We start from the raw sequence: 10,093 nt of genomic DNA on the forward strand, positions 1-10,093 counted from the left end.
TCAGACTACACTCTATCTTCGCAATAGAGGCCTGGAGATTTGATCATATAAATGTGCACTTGTGGCATTAACGCGTAAGCCCATGACGCACAACAGTGGATTACTCAATGGGTAGGTGATACCATTTGTACGGTCTTACAAATTCTTGGGTGTCAGAATTGACAGAGATATATCAATGTGTTGTACATGAAGGAGTGCTTGAAAGGTATCAGTCACCTCCTCAAGTTCTCCGATGGAACCGTCTGGAGAATGTCCCCAAGTGCTATGCTGCAACTATATAGTTTGTTTTTTTCTCTGCTTTTTTGCACTACAGCCAACCAGTATTGGCTAACGAAAGGGAAATAAGCTTACGCACTATTCAAAGCGTTCAGACTGAGGAGCTCAGGATTTTTTCTAGGTACTCCTCGTAGTGCGTCAACGGCGGCAACCATTGTAATTGGCAAAGACCATCTCATCAAGACCCGCGTCACAGTTGAAGCACTAAGAGTGCACATAAGGCGCCTTTCCCGCACTCCTCGTCATGATCTAGCCTCTACCTGCGGAGAGACCATGTGCTCGTTCTACCGAACGGTATCCGCACATCGTGAGGCTATATCATCTTGATTTGCACCTGCCGCGAGACCTTCGACTCCTCGTTGGTGCCTCATTGAACCAAAGATCAACCCAATAATACCTGGAGTCCGGCAAAAACCAGATATGCCATCACCAACTCTCAAACAGCTTACCCTACTCTTATGAAATAAAGAGTACCGGTATTACACCCACATATGCACCGACGACTCCGTCCTGCCGAAGAGTGCTACAGCAGCTGTCGTCATTCCAGAAAAAGCCATCACTATCAAGTTGAAAACATTTCTCTTGACAACGTCGAGGGCAGCAGAACTCGCAGCGCTTCGAGTCGCACTACAGTTTATTAATGACGAACCAACCCAGAAATGGCCGATTAGTTCGTGACTCGAAGGCGGTACTACAGTGTGTATTGCCAGCCTTACGGCGCGGTCCACATGAAGAGTTATTTGAAATCACAGAAGCCATACACCACTTGATTGAGAATGGACATGAAATAATTTTCAGTGGCTACCAAGTCACGGTGGTGTCATCAGCAATGAACGTGCTGTTCAAGCTGCTCGATCAGCTCATGTAAAAGAGAACCCCCTGTCTAGGACACATGCTGCAAGGCTTCTCCGCCTACTTCTACGCCAATGCATTGCATCAGGATGGAATGAACCACAATTTATGTACGCGCGTTTTTACACTCTGTATCCAAGCTTAAGCCCCGGGCTTCAACCATTTTTCCCCAAAGAGGCGCGATCTTTTTGTGCAGGCTATGGGGTGGCATCGCGTTTTACAATGCCTACGCATTCCGTATACGGTTGGCCGACACTGTAGCATGGGGTGACAGTGGCGACGCGGGAACAATCACCATGCTCTGCGCTAGTGCCCGCAGTACAGTGTGCCGAGACAATCGTTTTCTGTCGTGCTGAACCAGTTGAACGATCAGCCTCTGTTATCAAAATAATTTTACAACATCGATGCCACTTAACATGGTATGAGAAGCCGTGCGAGCGCTACTACGCTTCTTGAGATCGACCGGCCTGTGTGAGCGCGTGTTATTGGAAGGCCTTTTCTGTTACCTGTTTTTTTTCTCTCTCGCTTTTTGTCTACAGAACCCCTATGTCCCCCACCCCAGTGCAGGCTAGCAAACCGGAAACTCGCCTCTGGTTAACCTCCTTGTCTTTCCTCTCTCTCTTTTTGGTGCCCATGCTGAACCTATTCGGATGCCATCGACATATACAGAATAAAACAGTATGTGGTGTGACAGCAACGAGCTAGTTCATTTTGACAATAAAAAAGAGCACAGCTCAGCACACCACCTTTTGGACCACCCGCCTCTTGCGTAAAAGGACGAGAAAGAACGTTACCAATTCTAATACATTCATTAAGTTGCCTCGGATCCCATTTCAGACAGATCACGGATGATTTTAAAGCGCCATGCTGTGTCGTACGCCGTCATCATATCTATAAATACTGACAAGAAAAACTGGTTCTGCATAAACCCATCGCGGATATTTCTTTCGTTGCGGACAAGGTGATGTAATGTGGATCTACCTTCCCTAAAACCACAGAGTAAAACATCGAGTATTTTGTTGCTTTTAAGAAAACGGACAATGCACCGATTAATCATTTTCTCAAAGAGTTTGCCTAGGCCACTTCTCAGAGCTATAGGCCTGTAACTACTGGGTGAGGAAGGGTCGCCATCTTTTTTGAAAATAGGAATTACGATTGGTTCTTTCCAGGTGGATGGAATGCAGCTGGCAGAGAACGTGGAGTTAAAGAGCGACAGTAGCATTCTGTGGCTTCCAGGGCGCAAGTGTTTGATATCATACACTATTCTGTCACTTCCTGAAGCGGACTTGTTGCAACGATTCAGTGAGGCCATGAATTCCGCAGTGGTTAATGGGCGATTGTGTACTTCATTGTATGTGCCTTTCCGACTCAGGCGCAGTCGCTCTGCTTATCGCTGGTATTTGAGAAACGTATCTGTGTAATGTGATGTACTATAAATCTGTTCGAAATGTGCTACTAGACAACCTACCTGGTTCTGAAGAGCGCTGCCTCCTGCATTTATGACTTATAGACATAGGTTTCGCGACCTTTTATTTTCTTCACCCTGTTCCAGGCTTTTCGTTCATCTGTGTAAGAAGTAATGGTAACCACGTATTTTTGACAACTTTCCCGTTTAGTACGGCAGCGTGTTCTTCTTCCTTGTGACTTAGTTGTATTGAACCTAATTAGGTTCTCTGTGGTTGGGGATTTAAACAGAAGATTTCGAGCAGTCTTTTGCTTCTTCCACGCTTCCTGGCTCTCATCCTTCCACGATAGAATACGTCGTTTCGAAGTGGAGACTGCATATTAATGCAGCATAATTGCAAACGCTGTTAAGTATGCTACTGTATGGTCTATACTATGTGCGCGGACATCATCCCAGGGCAGAAGTGTTAGTTCACGAAACCGCGTCCAGTCGGCTGAGTCAACTTTCAAGGAACGTGTGTAGGGCACTCTCCCTGTTTTGTAAGGTTTAAAATGGCACGAAAATGGTGACTTCCATAAAGATTGCTAATCACTTCCCACTGCAGATAGGGAACACTTGTACTAAACACTGTGCTTCAATCAATGGAGGAACATGTTTTGTGTGCACGGCTGTAAACTATTGGTCCCTTCTTGTTAAACTCAAGCATGCCCTTGAGGATAGAAAGAAGTTTTCTGTTAGCAGTTCTCGCATCACAACGATAGTTGCCCCACAGTGTACTATGGGGCTTTGATCTCAGACGACTGTGTTAGGATGAGGAAGTTCATCAATAAACGTCAGAAACATTTCACCAGGGAGCTGATAGCTCGGGGGGATGTATGTAGATGTGATGGTGACTACCTTACTGAACATCACTCCTTGAATAGCAACTAGATCAAAGGAGCTCCGCAGAGGAGGCTAACGATAGGCAACACCTCTCTCGAATGCTGTAGCTACGCCTCCGGACAACATGACAACGTCTTCTAGGTCTCTCCGGAAAATGGCGTATTGCCTGGGAAAATTCGATTGCCTAGATTTAGGACCTGTCTCTTAAACACAAAGCACATTTGGATTGTACTTGTGTAAAGGTTTCTTAATGTCATCGAAGTTGTGGTAAAGAGATTTCACATTCCAGTATATTATTTGTTTATCCATATTCTTTGTTTTTTTGTGCTGTGTGTGAAGAAAAGTCAAGTTGGTTTAACGATTATTTCCAGGCCCCGTGATCGAGGCTTTCTCATCCTTGGAGCGGTCGCGAGATTCACGCCGCTCTTGAAACGCTGGATGCGCCGCCAGGCTTGGGGTTGTGTCCATCGACTCCTGGGAGCCGCTCGACTTCCTCTCACACAAGCGGGGTGTTGTCGGAGTAGCCCTCACCTGAAGAGATGAACGTTTGGAGGCCAGCAATCCAGACGTCGATGGGACGTCCTACAGGGACAGCGAAGCAGCGCTGGATGTTGCCGCCGGGGGGATTGATGGCACGGCCGTGGCCACACTCCTTGTGGACCGGGCAGATGCCGGAGTCTACTGCGGCGTTGTGCCCTTACTCTGTGGTATAAAAGACTAAACAAGCTTCTGCGCTTGTCGGAATTATATTTTTCGTTTACTATTAGTGCAATGATGTCTTTTTCTTTTGTCTATGGAGGGCAAAGATGAGAATATGCTGCATGGTCGCGATCGCAGTTTGGACAGTTTTCGCCGACAGTAGAGTTATCAGAAGTGTGTTTACGGTAGGCACACCTTGCGCATGTCAGTGGGGCTCTGCAGCTTTGCGAGCCATGGCTGAATCTTTGGCATTTTAAACATTTACGTGCTTTTGGAATATGTGGTATTACTCGAATTCTCGTATACATATACATGTGCTTTGACGGTCTCGGTCTCTGGTAGAGTACTGGAGCCAAACTTGGGGATTAGATGCTTCGTGAGAATTTCGACATTGTCTCGTTTGATCGTGATTCGTTGTACTCACGTTACGATTTCTTCTTTCCAGCCCTCAGTGAGCTCCATTTCGGTCATATTCAAGAGGTCTCCACCAGAAATTGCCCCTTTGGATGTGTTCATCGATCTGTGATAGATGACTGTGATTTGAACATCACCGAGTATTACGAGACAGGGGAGTTTTCCATGCTGGTGCTGTACGCGAACCTTGAGAAGGAGGTCGCCACTGGCCATTTTCGTTAGCTTGTCGCCGGGGCCTAGTGCATCAGTTAGACATTCTCACGGTGTTTTCAGGGTTTTCACTATGCAGGATGTGAAATCGTGGCAGACGGGGGACAGAGGGCAAAAGGAGGACAAATCCATAACTATTTCCTTAAAATAGGCGGCTATGCCAGCCACCCACAACCAAGCCCAACAAAGGGTCGCTACGACACCAGAAGGAAGCGCAGACAGCAGGTGTACATAACTACGACAACCTACAGTAATAGACCCAAGGTTGGATAGGCTACACTAGGTTAACCCTGCCTGAAAAATTGGAAGTAAAACGCAGTGAAGAGCAGACATGAGAGATGGGAAGTGAGAGAGAAAGACTAAGGTTGGAGGGACAGATAGTCAGGAAAAGGCAACTACCGATTTCCCCCGGGCGGGTCTGTCCGAGGGGGCCGTCTACGTGAAGCGGAGGCCAGAGGACCGAGAGGTCCTAAAGGTTCAAACTCCCGGCATCGGCTCAATCCCCAGGATCCCCTTTTCCCCGAACCTTGCTTAGCCACACACGATTAGGCGCGGGAGGTTCCAAACCTCGTGTACGTGGTGTCGCCGCACACCAAACGCCTGCTCACGTAGACGCCCCTGCGTGGTGCTTTGTTCGAATGTCGTCATAGTTTTGTTCTCAGAAGCATACATAATTTGTGCGCTTCACTTCAATTGCTAGCACTGTAACGAAGTTTCTTTTTTGTGTCTATACAGACTCTCAGCCAACTTTAATGCCTGAATCGTAAACAGACGACTCACATCACATATGCCCATTCGGGCTTGTATACCTTCAGGGCTGGGAAAATACGCTTTTAATTGAATCATCATACATATGTAATATAATGCGGCCGTATGTCTTTCAGGTTTATAGACATATAACATATTATTATTTACCTCCATTAAAATACTCACCATTGCCATCTTATGATACCTTGAGCCAAGTTATCGTTATAGCTCTAATGTAGGAGCCGTTGGAAGTTTACAATTGTTGCATTGCAAATTTCTGGACTCATAACCCCCCCCCCCCCCCACACACACACACACACATATTATTGTTTTCAACTTTTCTATGAACACGCACGAACGTCCTTGAAAGTATTGATAAAGTAATATATTCCAATGGTATACTTGTTTAGCGGGTGACCGCGTTTCATCGTCTAATGTATCTTATTGCTTAGCGCAAGATGCACTTGTATGTATCGGAAGTTTCTCGAATGTTATGGATGATTCTATCCGCGGTCTCCTGTCATCGACCGTTGCGCGATCCAATTGCACGCACTTCATGGAACACACGCGGGCACCAGTGAATACGCAGGAACCTTCCATGAATCGATGGCGATCGTCGAAAATCTGATCAGTGCTTTGCCCACTGATCAGATTTTCAACGATCGCCGAATGTGTTCTCCGCTATCATTGTTCTTTGAGTGTAGCTTGCTTTTGAGTGCACAGGTTGCCCAACAAAACGTTAGTTTCAACATTCGCAGTTTGCTAGCTTCTTCACAGTCATTACTACGTGACAAAATCACCATTTTCAGACAGTATGCGGGGCAGGCTAGTCGTATTGAAGTCTGCACATGCGCACTTCGCGATTGGAATATTTTTAAAGCTATTATGATCACAAATACAAGGCACCACTTACTGGTCTCATAAAACGTATAGACGTGTTAACGCCGTACCCGTTGGTGTATACAGTGTTTGATGATCCCATGCCAAGCTGCATTTCTTTGTAATCCACAACATTGTAATATTCCGTAAAGAAAGACACGTTAAAGAATGTAAGATTGATTGACTGATTACCTTAGATTTTCAGTATTGTATAAAGTATTCATCACTTTATTTCCTATAGAATGAAGGCAATACATGACATCAGTCAACGAAGAGAACAAGCTGGCTACAGGAAGAGGTATGTTCCAATGAACCACATCCATGTCGTGGTCATATGTGAATACGTCCAGAAATCGAGAAATCGGCGCAGTACATTCCACCTCTCTAATGGCTCTCATAGATTATAACGAAAATTCACCGACGATTACGATACTCCCCAATGCGAATATTGAGCCTAGCTGTTTAGGGGTTTTGAGCGCGCGATATTTTGTGGCAAATATTTAGAGTCTGGACGAGAGGGTCCTGGCGGTGGCGGCGCTCAGCCTCTGATGGCACAGCTCGTTTAACAGCAGCGGCAGGCGAAGTATTTCCATCGGTTGCATCGTTCATTGTTCAGAAAGAAAGCGTGAACACCGGAACGCACGACTCGCACGGAGCGCGTTTTCCTGCGGCGACGGCGCAGACGAACTAGCGCATGCGCAGTGGGTCTGAAGCACAGTGGAAGCGCAGTGGAAGTTACGAACATCAGGAACATGACGGGGACGTACGTGTGCAAACTACCAACTTGTTTATTACTCTTAAAGAACACGCTTATATAAAAGGTGACGTGGTGGGAGGGGATGCAAAAAGATATGACGAGGTGACGACACGTGATGATATGGTTGGCCGCAAAACATGGTTCACTTGCACCCGTTCGCTCTGGCAAACTCGACCTCAGCTTCGATAAGCATGATGGACGGACTGCTTATGCACTTATCCTTTTTTTTTGCTATCCCAAGTACTTCCAATGTTTCTCGATCCGTTTTGTTTTTGATGTGCCAATGACTGTAGTGTTTTCTAGTAGTGGAGAGCATTTGCACTGTTTGCAGTGAGCAGCCAACTTGCTAGGTACAGTCAAGTGCTGGCACGTGTATTTGTGCTCCCGTAACCTGTCGTTTGGACAGCCTATGGTTTGCCCAATGTACACTTTCCCGCAATCTAGTGGGATTGGTAAACCAGTGAACTAGCGCATTCCACATACTTTTCCGCATGCTTAGTCCGACAGAATGTAGCACTTGTTTTCCCTTCTTTTGATCCTGCGTTCACCCTCTTGCAAATGCCTTTTAGTTTTTGCGGAGCGGAGAACAGTACTTGAACGTCATGGCGTTGGACTGTCCTTTTTATTCTATGTCACAATCCATGCATAGAAAGCAACACCAACCGTTTTTTGAATTTTTTCTCCCGACGTTTTTTGCCTTTTTTTGGTGGCTCTCATTTCCGGCAACATGTTTTCACAGATTTGCACTACCATACTTTTCGGTTGCCCACTGTTCTTTAAGCGGCTTACTTGTAAATCAGTGCTCTCCCGCACATCAGAGCGGCATGATCTTTCAACTGCTTGACTGATGCAAGCATTGGCGATGCCTCTTTTTATGATTTTAGAATGGCATTAGTCATATCTCAGGAATTCTTTCTTCCCTCTACTTTTGTAGCCCCAGCACATGTGGGGGCCGCTGAGTCTTGCGTTTATTTCAAGGTACCGCAACCGACCTTCGGTAGGAGTCTCGTACGAGAATTGTAGACCTTCATGCGCTTTGTTGAACATGCAGATAACATTGTCTACGCTAACTGGTTCGCTTTGCTTTTCTTCCATGCACCACCAATAATCACAACAAAAGACAGGTAGTTATGTTAGTTTTCTCAAAAAAGACCGCAAGTTATCTGTATCGCACATTCAAAAATAGGTCGTAAAGCACGGTATCTATACACGAACCAATAGCGATACCACGCTTCTGCTCATGCACACTATCACCGTATTCGATAAACGAACCCTGTACAGCTTTAGCAGGTTCACAAAACTACAGATACTGCACTTGCACACGTGCTGAAATTTGGCGATAGTTAATATTTTGCTGCAACCACTGCGATTGAGAGTGTTCAGTGCGCGGATGGAAGACTAAGAAGGCAACGATGTGGCACACGTCAGCGCTAATTTCCAACTGCCTTTAATTTCGCAAGCGCCGCATTTGCATAGTATATTTTTTAAGGAATTTAGAAAAAAACATAGGCAACAAAATGATGCAATGGTCCAGAATTGCAAAAACGTGGCCACTGCTTAAGAACGGCTGCTTTCCTTCCTTTCCTACCATATTTACGTGGAAATCGCCGCTCTTTTCCTCTTATTGCTAGAGGCGCTTCTTTGAGGCATGGACCCAGTTTTCATTATATTTCAGGACACGTATACGAAATTGCGAACGTTCAGGGGTACAGCCGCTAAATGTTAGCTTATTCTTACGCTGTCTTCAGGCACGCTTCAGATGAAAACAGTTGGATTTTTCGGCCACGGTGGCCGCATTTCGATGGGGGCGAAATGCGAATACAGGCGTATACTTAGATTTAGGTGTAAATTAAAGAACCCTAGGCGGTGAAAATAACCGGAGTCCCCCAGTACGGCGTGCGCCATATTCAGATCGTGGTTTTGTCACGTAAAAACCACGTAATTTATTTCTGCAATTTGCATTTTACTGCTGGAGTCAAAAAGCAAGCCAAGTTACAATGCAGGTGATGCCGTGCCTTCTGTGACATGGAAGCTGTTTTATTCCTCAGCAGATCTTCATTTTACCGGTGGTATTGTATTCGAGCAATTGCATAAACTCCACACTGCTGCCTCGTTTTAAAGCACTTGATACTGCCTGGGATATGGCAATGTTCGGCCCTGCTTACAAAAAAAAAGAATCGCATGCTTTGTCCCATCGTCTGTGGTTTTAATTTTGTTTTCATTTTATGTCGACGTTTGAGAATTGCCGACTAAGACTGAGCAGAAGCGGCTATCTTTCTCCAGACAACCCTAACCTATATGTTGCGAATGGTAGTAGAGACTTGAAGGCCTCGTTTCAGCAGGCGAGACCTTTCAGGCCACCCGCCCGGAGATCGATGGTGTCTTCTTCTGGGGTGGTGGAACAGCACAAGCTGTAGCCACCAGGGGGCCGGATGGCGTCACTGCCGGCACACTGAGTGTGGGTCGGACAGCCTCCGGAAGCCATTGTGTCGCCGACCCCTGACGCATCACATCGGCAAATGTGTTCTTGGGCAGGTAGGACACCCGCCTGCGTGCCTCCTTGAAAATTATGTTTTCCTTTACTTTTATCGTCACAATTTCTTTTTCTTTTCTCCAAGATGGGCACGAACACGAGTGTGCGACGTGCTTCCCTTCACAGTTTACACAGTGGAGAGTGTTCTCGCAAGCTTCAGAGGTATGTTCATGGGCACTGCATTTAGCACAGGTATGACGGCCTCGGCAGCTCTGCGAACTGTGGCCGAAACGTTGGCATTTGAAATATCTGAGGGGATTGGGCACGCATGGCCTAACACGGAGCTTGATGTACCCTGCCTCTATTGACTCGGGCAGGGCACTCGAACCGAAGGTGATTATCAAGTGCTTGGTTTGGATTTTTTTGCCATCTTGCCACATCTTAATTATTTTGACATTCATAACATTCTGTTCACCGATGCCCTCCAAGAGTTCAGCCT

The sequence above is a fragment of the Dermacentor albipictus genome, chromosome 10, assembly GCF_038994185.2.
Source record: "Dermacentor albipictus isolate Rhodes 1998 colony chromosome 10, USDA_Dalb.pri_finalv2, whole genome shotgun sequence".
Lineage (NCBI taxonomy): Eukaryota > Metazoa > Arthropoda > Arachnida > Ixodida > Ixodidae > Dermacentor > Dermacentor albipictus.